Source organism: Rhincodon typus, chromosome 1, assembly GCF_021869965.1.
Source record: "Rhincodon typus isolate 14 chromosome 1, sRhiTyp1.1, whole genome shotgun sequence".
Classification (NCBI taxonomy): Eukaryota; Metazoa; Chordata; class Chondrichthyes; order Orectolobiformes; family Rhincodontidae; genus Rhincodon; species Rhincodon typus.
The window spans coordinates 171,499,476-171,510,617 of record NC_063332.1 but is presented as its reverse complement, the minus strand read 5'-3'; positions in this window follow the sequence as shown (position 1 = coordinate 171,510,617).

The window sequence follows — 11,142 nt, the reverse complement described above, 5'->3', positions numbered from 1 at the left end:
TATCACCAGCGTTGCTTTGTTTGTGCGTCACTTTAAATGCACGAATGTAAACAGCCTTAGCCTTCTCCTCTACAAGAAAAACATTCTCACGTCCTTCAGTCTATTCTCAAGACGGACATTTGTCATCGACAGAAACATGGTTAGGAAATTAACTCAGTTGGCGTTGAGCAGATGCTTGAAGAGTAAGGAGGGTTTATTTTAATGTTGTGAATGTTTGTGATCTGAATTGCACAGCTTGAAACTAAAGTTTGGAAGTAACTTTCACAGGGAAATTTAATATAATGGTGAGAAAGATTTACAGAGCTATGGCTAAAGCAGTCGACTAATAGCACAGCTTTTACAGAGCCAGCACTGGTCCCAAAGGATTGAAAGGCCTACCTCTGTGTTTTACGATTCTATTATACTAAATATGGAATTGAAGCGCAGATTTGCCACTGTCTAACTGACTGGCTAGCAGGCCCAAGGGGCAAAATGACCGCCTGCTCTTCCTAATATTCCTGTGTTTCATCTCAGCAATAAAAAAGTGAATTTTAGATCAGCCATTTTGAGATTTGACTTCACCCACTCCCAGGTTTGCAAGGGAAATTTCCATAATCTTCACCATTGTTAGAGATTCAGCCAGCCATTTGCTAAGCCTTCTCTCTCTTATCCTTTACCTTGGGAAATAATGGGAAATCCTGACAGACAATGAAAAATTAATTGACTCAAATCTCATTAAATGAAATAATAATAAAGGATCATAGGGGACAGAGCTGGTGACATCATCAGATTAACACTTTACACACAGTGTAAATTGAGTAAGTAATGGAAATCTTTGCAAAATATTAAGTATATTTTACTTGTTGCAAGTATCATGTATTCTTCAAAGCTCAAAGTAGACTGAGACAATATAATACCATTAAATTTTAAGACAATGAATTGGGTTACAAGTGCAATGAAACAACTGAGTTCCTAACTGACCTTTACAATGTTCGAACAATGAGCTACCAAACATCACATTTGATAAACCATCACATCAGTTGCAGTTTTGGTTACTATCATCTCTGGATCAGAGGACTCTGGATATACCTCCCACTCGGGGATGGAGTGTGGGGAGGGGGTTGCGGGAAGAATTGTTTGTTCAATCTCTGTTTGGAAACTTTGTGAGGGGTGTACAATGGTCAACTGATCCAACTTAATTAATGTCCCACCTTCCAGTTTAAATTAAAATGACAACCTCTAATGTAGGAACTGCAAGGCAGTTCAGTCAGAAAAATCAGAGGCTCCAACTCATTCGCTGTCGCTCTTCACCAATGCTGATGGATCTGCCATCTTTGTTCCAGCTATCCCTGAACTTTATTTCAGAATTTACACTGTTTACAGTTGGGTACATTTTATTTTTGGGATGCGAAAAACCTATTTGATCCATATTTAACCTGCTCCCTCCAAGGATTTTGTACAATTTAGTTTTTAATGGACTCACTCAATGCATTAAGCATCTCGAGAGAATTTGCCAACCGCAGGTTAAAAACATAGGAAGCATGAAATGTTCTTCCCACTCTCCATTCTTCTATGACAGACTTAGTCAACTCTCAAAGGTAATAAAGGATGTCAAGGCAACATGACAAACTATTTGTAACCCTGCCAAGACTATTAATCAATGACATTTTTTTATATTCCTGATAACACAGAAGTTATTATGGAGAATCTGATCATAATCTCAATATTTATCTTTATTTGAATCATCTTCATTTTTAAGCAGATATTAATCTAGTCCCACTCAAAACTGTTTAATGATACATCAAATCTATTACATGCTTGTGGGAGTGTTCTTACTCAGCTCTTAGCTATGGTTCACTGATATGTATATTCCTGTCCCTGAGATCAATTGTCATGCACTTAACTTAGCGACCTGCTTGTTTGCCATTTTAAAGATCTGAATTATATCTTTTCAGTACAAAAGAAGAGTTTGAGGAGCCAAATGATTGTCTTGAACTTGTGAAGAGGTTTGTGAGGGTAGATATGGAGTAGATGTTTCCACCTTCAGGGCTAGCCATGGTTTATATCTCATCTTAAAGCTGTGCAATATTTCCTCACAATTACACTGGAGTGGAGAAATGGGGCTGACACTTCAGAGAGATGCATGAGGCTTCAATCTTCTGACTTCAAGGTAAGAGTGTGACCTCTGACCCCTAGCTGTTACCCAGAAGATCAGCGGCTGACCATCCAGGGCCTTGCTGAATGAATTAGCAGCCCTACTTCCTTGCAAAACCTCATTGTCTGGATTTAAAAGTATGTTATTGAGTGTGAAGTGTTTGCAATGTCCTGATGATGTTTTGCTTTTGATAAATCAGAGTAATCAGGATTATGAAACCAAGCTGGGCAAGTAGACCTAAGAAAGAGATCTTTTCTAATTTGAGGGGCTAAATGGCCCCTTTTCTTTCTTTGTTCAGATTTAAAAGGCTTTATAGATGTTTTTAATTGATCTGCTGAGCTCTGACACACCTCTGGAACAGCTTCAACTTGAACTTGGGCCTCCTGGCTCGGAGGTATGGACACTACTATTGTACTACAAGAGCCCCTGAAAGGCTTAATTGATTTGAAGTCTTCTTTTCTCATTTCTGTTTAAACCAAAATCAGCTGTGTACTTTGCTGCAGAACATGGAGAGCAGAATTATAACTAATTTAGTCATACATTATGCAGGCAAAGACAGAATTAATTGTTGTGATAATTTGCAGTTAGTCATGCTTAGTTCCAAAGCAAAATATTGCTGGTGGAATTCGAGCTGGTGGATGTTTTATGTAATTTTAATGCCAATGAAACAAGTCAATATATTGCATTCAGTGAACATGTCTTACATTCTAGTGAAACCACATGTACCTAATTTCAACATCTGTCACCCACAGGTCTGTTTGACACAATGATAGATGTGATTATGTTATCAGTTCACGCATCAGTAAATATAAATATTGTTACGAAAGTTTCAGTTAATAGATCCGAAAGCTGTTGTGTGACTGATTTTCTTGTATATGACTATACATGAGATATGCTGAATTCATTCACAAAATAACCCTCTAATTATAGAAATAGTGTTTTCTACAGTGGGAGCATGAAAGGCTTAATTTAGAGACCATATTATTCCCTACGCTCAAGCTTTAGCGCAATGGCTTACAAATGAGAAATATAAGCCGCAGTTATAAAATTACCATGCATTCAATGAAGGGTGCAGGATGGCATGCCAGGAGCATTACCAGGCATAACCAAAAATGATGTGATGACCTGATGAAGCTACAACATTGTGCTACTTGCATGCCAAACAGCATAAGTGGCTTGCATCAAACAAAACTGAGCAGTTCCAAAATAACCATATCCAAACTCTTGCCATATCCAGTCATGAATGGTGGTGGACAGTTTCGCAACTCATTGGAGGACAAATCTCCACAAATATCCCCATCCTCAATGACTGGGGACATTCGGCACTTCAGTGCAAAAGATGAGACAGAAGCATTTGCAAGCTAGAAGAGGTGAGTAGATTATCTCAGCCTCCTCCTGAGATCTCCAGCATCGCAGATGTCAGTTCAGTCTTCAGCCAAATCAACTTCAACTCACGTGATGTCAAGAAATGGTTGAATGCCTAGGTACTGCAAAGCCTGTAGGCTCTAATAACATTCCATTAATAGGACTGAAGATTTGTTCACTAGAAATTGACCTGTTCCAGGTTAGCGACAGCATCTGGCAATTACCCAACAATGTGGAAAACTGCCCAGGTATATCCTATCCAAAACAAGAAAATGGTCAAATCCAAATCAGCCAGTTACCACCCAACTGGTCTCCCATCGATCATCAGCAAAGTGATGGAAAGTGTCTTTGATGGTGTGTTCAAGCAGCATTTATTTAATAATAATCTGCTCGCTGACACTCTATCTGAGCTCGGTCATAACCACTCAGCTCCTGCCCTCAATACAGCCTTGGTACAAACATGGAGAAAAGAGTTGAACTCAAGAAGGGAAGAGAGAGTGACTCCCCTTGAAATAAAAACTGCATTTGACCAGGTGTGGCATCAAGGAACCCTAGCAATACTGTAATCAATAGGAAACAGAGTTGAAAACTCTCCAATCAATGGAGCTATACCTAGCACAAAGGAAGATAGTTTGAAGTCAATCATTCAGCCCCAGTACATCTCTGCTGGAGTTCCTCAGGGTAGTCCCAGGTCCAATCATCTTCAGATTCTTTATCAATGGTATTTCATCCATTATAAGGTCAGAAGTGGGGATGTTCCCCCATAATTATACACGTTCAGTATAAATTGCAACTCCTCAGAATCTGAGAGAGTCCATGTCCAAATGCAGCAAGACCTGGACAATCTTTCAAGCTTGGGCCAGCATGTGGCAAATAATATAAGTGCCTGGTAATGATCTCTACAGCAAGAAGAAATCTAAAAGTCATCCTTGATGGTCACTGAATTCCCCCCACCCCCCAACTATCAATATCCTATAGTTACTGTTCATCAGAACCTGATCTAACCAGCCATATAAATACTATGGCTACAAAAGCAGCTCAGAGGATGGAAATTGTGTGGTGAGTCACCAATCCCCTGATTCCTCAAAATTCATCCATCATCTAAAGGCCCGAGTCAGGATAAAGATGAAATACTCCTCACCTGTCTGGATGAGTGCAGCTCCAACAACATTCAACAAGATCAACACCAACAGCCCTACCTGATTGGAACCCTATCTAACACCTTCAACGTTCACTTCCATCACCACATCACAGCGGCAGCAATGTATACCATCTACAAGATGCATTGCAACAACTCACCAATGATCCTTAAGTAGTACTTTCCAAACCCACCTCCTCTTCTACCTGGAAGGACAAGGGAAAATTTCCCACTCAGCCATAGACAATCCTGACTTAAAATGATCTCGCTGTTCCTCAATTGCCATTAAGTAAAAGTCCTGGAAACCATCTCATTAACAGCACAGTGTGAGACCCTCCAAACCAATGACTGCAGTGGGTCAAGAAAATAACTTCGAACAACCTTATTGTGGGCAATTTGTGATGGGCAATAAATGTTGGTCTGGCCAGGAGTACCTAATCCTGTAAATTAGTGCAATCATTTAAGTTTTGGTAACTAATTTTGCTAACTCCACCTTGGAGGGAGACAAGAAACAAAAACAGAGCATAGGGTTCATGAACATTCTATTTGATTTCTGAACAGTGGGAAGGGAATTAAGATTTACTGAACATGTATCGGTGGAATTTGGCCCAAATGTGGATTGACAAAATTTCCGCTCTGGTGAGGACTATGACAACTGACCATAGCTCAAAAAGTGGCACATTTGTCTCTGAGTCAAGTGAAACCATCGAGGAATTTAGGGTCAAAAATCTAGACTAACGTATAAGTTCAACGATAATAAAATGCTGCAGAGTTAGGTTTTCCTGTAGAAGATGCTAAAACAAAGTCCAGTCTACCATCTCAAATGGATGTAGATATCCATGGTATAGTGTTTAACAAATTAATTCTTCTATGTTTAATGATATCAGTCTGATGGCTGATCCTTATATATTTGCTTGATTGCTTAAGCTGGTTGGTGGAGCTAGAGAGCCAAGTGACTGATTCCATGCAGTGAGTTCGTCAAAGGATGTAGGCTCTGAGATGTGAAAATGTGTGCTGAAGCACTTGTAAGTTCAGAGTTATTCTGAAGTTTTGTAAATAAGGCTTTAGGATTTCAAAATATTTATTCTGCATGGTTTCACGATAAATGAGATATTCAATAACCTGGCAATCTCCCAGCACATTGTATTGTTTTGAATAAATACAGGGTACAATCCCCAATATCGTGGTCAATACTTGTCCCACACTTTAACAAATGCTGCCTAGTCGTGATTGAATTGCTACCCATGGTTCAAATTAAATTACAGGCAGATCTTAGAATCAATAAAGAATAGAAAAGGCCATTCGGCCTATTACACCCTCAACTACTCGAGGAGTTACAAGAACATGAAAATTGAATAACCAAAATGATTTTTATACCTTAAGAAATGGAGGGAACTGTGGAGAATTATGTGGCATAAGACATTAAGTGGATACCAAGATGATACTGTAACTCACCAGAGAATTGCAATTGTAATGACGCGGAAGAAAGCCATTCAGCCCATTGCTGGCACTGGCTCTTCAAATAAGCGTCATTACCTAGTGCTAAAAAGACACTAGTTTTTCAACAATAAAATTGAGGTTACCAGCCCAGACTGTTTTGGATGAAAGTTATCTCTCTCCAGTGGCTATAAGGGTCCTATGTTAAATAAAGCTGATAATCTCAAACCCAGCATTATCCAATACAAATATCTGGCTAGTTTCATTTAACTTAAAACCTTTTTAGGTATACACACTAACTTCAGTTGAAATCATATTTCATGCAGACTACAGGCCTATGTACTCTACAGGTGTACTCTCAATACCTGAAAAACCATCTGCATTCGGTAACTGAGGAATTAAAGCTCTCTAAACAATAAAAAAAAGACACTCTGCTATTTGACCTATAAATGTACAAAAAATTAAAGTTCACAATGCAAATGTCTATCATGATCATGTACTCAACCTTTTATGGTTTTTTTTTCAAATTTGGGAATTGGGAATGCGATTAACCACATCGAGATTCCAAGCCAGCCATACAGAACCAGTAACTAATATATTAGGCAATACTGCTGTAGCCAGAAGTTAGAAGTTAGATGAATGCGAGCGAAGTGGCACATGAGAGCTTAAAGAAGTGATAACTTAGATGAAACCCTAAGACATTCAGGAATATTGAAATTGTGAGATTAATGAATGGAGTGCAAAAACAAAATAATAAATCTGCAGTGGTGAGAAGCCCACAGAAAGAAATGGAGCAGAATATTTTGTGGGCCATCTGGACAATTGTAGGAAAAGAACAACAAAAAGGAACTCTTGCTGGCTCAGGCCCTTGTTCAGGTTCTAGAAAATTATTAAAAACATTCAGTCAAATGTATCCATGAGACCTTACTCAGAACCACAATAGCTGTATTGGAAAGTTAGAACAGCTTTGGTCTTTTGGCAGGAAGCGATTGATTAATCTCGATTTGCTAACGTTCAGTTTACACAGAGACATGCCTATTGTGTGAAATGCTGCAAGCCCTATGATGATAAATTGCTCAGAATCCATTATTTGCTGGATTGTAATGATTAAAGGGAGGCTTTAATGACAATGGGCCATAACTTACCCATGCTGGTTTCCAATAGTTTGTGCAACAACAGATTTTATTCATAACCTTTGAGTCTAAGTGTCCCATATATAAAGGGGTGGGGCAAGTGCTGGGAAATTGGATTTGAATAGTTATGTGGTTGTTTTTGACTGGCATGGAAAGAATGGGCCAAAGGGCCTTTTACTGTGCCGTAGATCTCTGACATATATCCATTCATGGGATTGTGAGAATCACTGGCCAGACCAGCATTTTATTACCCATCCATAGTTACCCAGAGGGCAGTCAAGAGTTAACCACAGGGATCTGGAGTCATAAGTAGTCCAGACCAGGTAAGAATGATGGTTTTCTTCCATACAGGACGTGAATGAACCAGTTGGGTGTTTCACGACAATTGCTGGTGGTTTCATGTCATCATTAGAATCTTTCCAGTGTGGGAACAGGCCATTCAGTCCAACAAGTCCACACCGATCCTCTGAAGAGCATCCCACAAAGACCCTTTCCTCTACCCTATAACCCTGCAAATCACATGGCTGACCTACACATCCCTGAACACAGGGGGTAATTTAGCATGGCCAATCCACCTCACTTGTACATCTTTGGACTGGGGGATGAAACCAGAGCACCCAGTAGAAACACATGCAGCCACAGGGAGAATGTGCAAACTCTACACAGACAGTTGCCCAAGGGTGGAATCAAACCTGGGTCCCTGGTGCTGTGAGGCAGCAGTGCTCACCACTGAGCCACTGTGCTGCCCCACTTGAAGAATTTTTGAAAGTTGGCAATTCAGGAATGGAGAGCAAAAAATAAGACAAGGAACATTCAAACAAAGTCCTATATTTAGTCTATTCAAATATTTTGTTTATAAACTTGACAGCATTGCCTTAGCTTGTAGCAGACTTCCTTCTGAGTTATAAGGTTCAGTGTTTGAACCCCAGTACTCCAGGATGTGAGCATAAAAGTCAAAGCTGATGCAGTGTTTTATTGAGGAAAACCCTGCAATGCTGTTGGGGATGCCATACTTATAGTTATAGAACTATACAGCACAGAAATAGACCTTCGGTCCAATACTCCCATGCTGACCAGACATCTCGATCTGACCTAGTCCCATTTGCCAGCATTTGGCCCAAATCCCTCTAAATCCTTCCTATTCATATATCCGTCCAGATGCCTTTTAAATGTTGTAATTGTACCAGCCTCCACCACTTCCTCTGGCAGCTCATGCCATACATGCACCACCCTCTCTGTGTAAAATTTACCCGTCAGGTCCTTTTTAAATCTTTCCCCTCTCAACTTAAACCTATGCCCTCTAGTTTTGGACTCCCCTCCCCTCAGGAAAAAAAAGACCTTGGCTATTCATCCTATCCGTGCCCCTCAAGATTTTATAAACCCCTATAAAGCAACTCTCAGTCTCTGACGTTCTAGGGAAAACAACTCAAGATGTTGAACCGACTTGGCTGGATGGGTGTGGTGTTCTGACTGATATTTATCCCTCAATCAATATCAGAAAAAAAGGATTCCCTGGTCAATATCACATTGCTGCTTATCAGAGCTTGCCTTGTGCAAATTGACTACTCTATATCCTGCACCAACACCGAGATTAGACTTCAAAAGTATTTATTTAGATCATAGAATCCCTACAGTGTGGGAACAGGACCTTCGGCCCAACAAGTCCACAGAGACCCTCAGAGCATCCCACCCAGACCCATCCCACATAACCCTGAACACTACGGGAAATTTAGCATGGCCAATACACCTCGCCTGCACATCTTTGGACTGTGGGATGAAACTGGAGCACCTGGAGGAAACTCACACAGACACCAGGAGAATGTGCAAACTCCACACTTACACTTGCCAAAAGGTGAAATTGAACTTGGGTCCCTGCTGCTGTGAGTTAGCAATGCTAACCACTGAGCCACCATGCCACCCCAGTTTATTTGGCTACAAAGCATGTCTCTTGGTTGTGAAAGGAGCTATGTTAATGCAAGTGTTTCTTCTTTTTATCTCTTTTAGACAGAAAATACTAGAGACAACGGTTGTCAGTAAAACTGAAGATGTATCCATTATTTTTGGATGACATTCCACCACCTGGATTTGATGGAGGAGTAAGCCAATTAAAAATAAATAATTTCAGAATTAAAAACAACAAAAGTAATCAGAAAGCAAAATAAAAACTGCGGATGCTGTAAATCAGAAATAAAAACAGAAATTGCTGGAAAAGCTCAGCAGGTCTGGCAGCATCTGTGGCGAGAAATCAGAGTTAATGTTTCAGGTTTAGTGACGCTTAAGTTCTGAGGAAAGGCCATCTGACCTGAAACCGAAAAATAAAGCGTTGTGGATCTGAAATAAAAACAGAAAATGCCAGAAATACTCGACAGATTATGGCATGATCTGTGAAGAGAAACTGAGTTTACAAAGCTAGTTAGGCCAAATGACCTACTTCAGTACTGTAAATTGAAGGTAATTGTATGATCCTTCATCCGGAATATTGGTGTATGAGTTGAAATAATAACTGTCAACTTAATGGGCTTGGTGTAGGGTCGTGGGAAGTATGGATTAAAAAAACACTGTTTAACAACATTTGTAATGAAATAGTTAGCATGGTTTATTTTAGCTTACACTGATTAACTTTCACAGCATAGCTTCACTAATATGAATTAATTATTATAATACTTTATAAAATTAGGCTCTTTGGAATATAGGGTTCTTGCACCTGTTCTGCTATTCATTTAGATTATGGCTGATCTATTTTTCTTAACAGATTAGTTTTATTTAACAGAATTGAAATTTCAACACAAAGCATTCAAATTTATCAGATACAAGATGTGATAGGATGCATAAGCACTTTGTCCATTTAACAATAGCTTACATATAGGTGGAAAATAGCATCCTGTTCTTCATTGAAGGCTTCATTGTAACAGGAGCAGCATCAGTCTATTCGTTATTCAGTCAGAATTTTGAGTCATGGTCTGATATAAATCTGATTTGAGTTGAAGAGACAGAAGATTTTGATAATATCTCAATGCCTGCTGTTTAAAGGTATTCATTCCATCATTGCGCTTCACAACCTATTCTAAAAACAAAAGCATTTTCCAACTATTGAAAGATGTCACCTCTATTCACACAGTAGCAACTAGAGTCCGATTATAAACAATTGCACTTTGCCTCAAGGGCATGTTAGGGGTTACCACAGAAACATAATATATAAGTCATTTAAAGTTTGACGTGTGGTAAGGACAGAATGGTTGGTGGCTTTGGGCCTTTTGTTCCAAAGCTTACCGTCATGCAACCTTTCACATTGTGTATGGGTCTTGTTAAAGATAAATTAATAGTGAGAATAATTCAGCCTATCATGTCTAGTTTCTCTCTGTCAGAGAAACTAAAGCAGAAACCATAATCTTAGAATAAGAGATTGTCCATTTAAACAGAGTCAGAAGTCACAAGTCACCAGGTTATAGTCCAACAGGACCTTCGTCAGGTGAGGGGGCTACACTCCAAAAGCTAGTGATTTCAAATAAACCTGTTGAACTATATCCTGGTATCGTGTGACTTCTGTCTTTGTCCACCCCAGTCTAACACCGGCACCTCCACATCATTTAAACGGAGATGAGGATTTTTGTTTCTTTGAAGGTGGTGAATCTGTAGAATTCATTCACACTTAGGGGAGTAGAGGTCATTGCACATATTCAAGACAGGTTGTAATCAGTAATGGGATTAAAGGTTATGGGCATAAAGCAGGAAGGTGAAGTTGAGGATTATCCAATGAGCCATGATCTTATTGAATGGCAGTGCAGAACCGATGGACCAAATGGTCTATATCTTATGGTCTTTATGTCTTTCTAAAAGAACTAACAATTAATCCGAGATAGTAGGAACTGCAGATGCTGGAGAATCTGAGATAACAAGGTGTAGAGCTGGATGAACACAGCAGGCCAAGCACCATC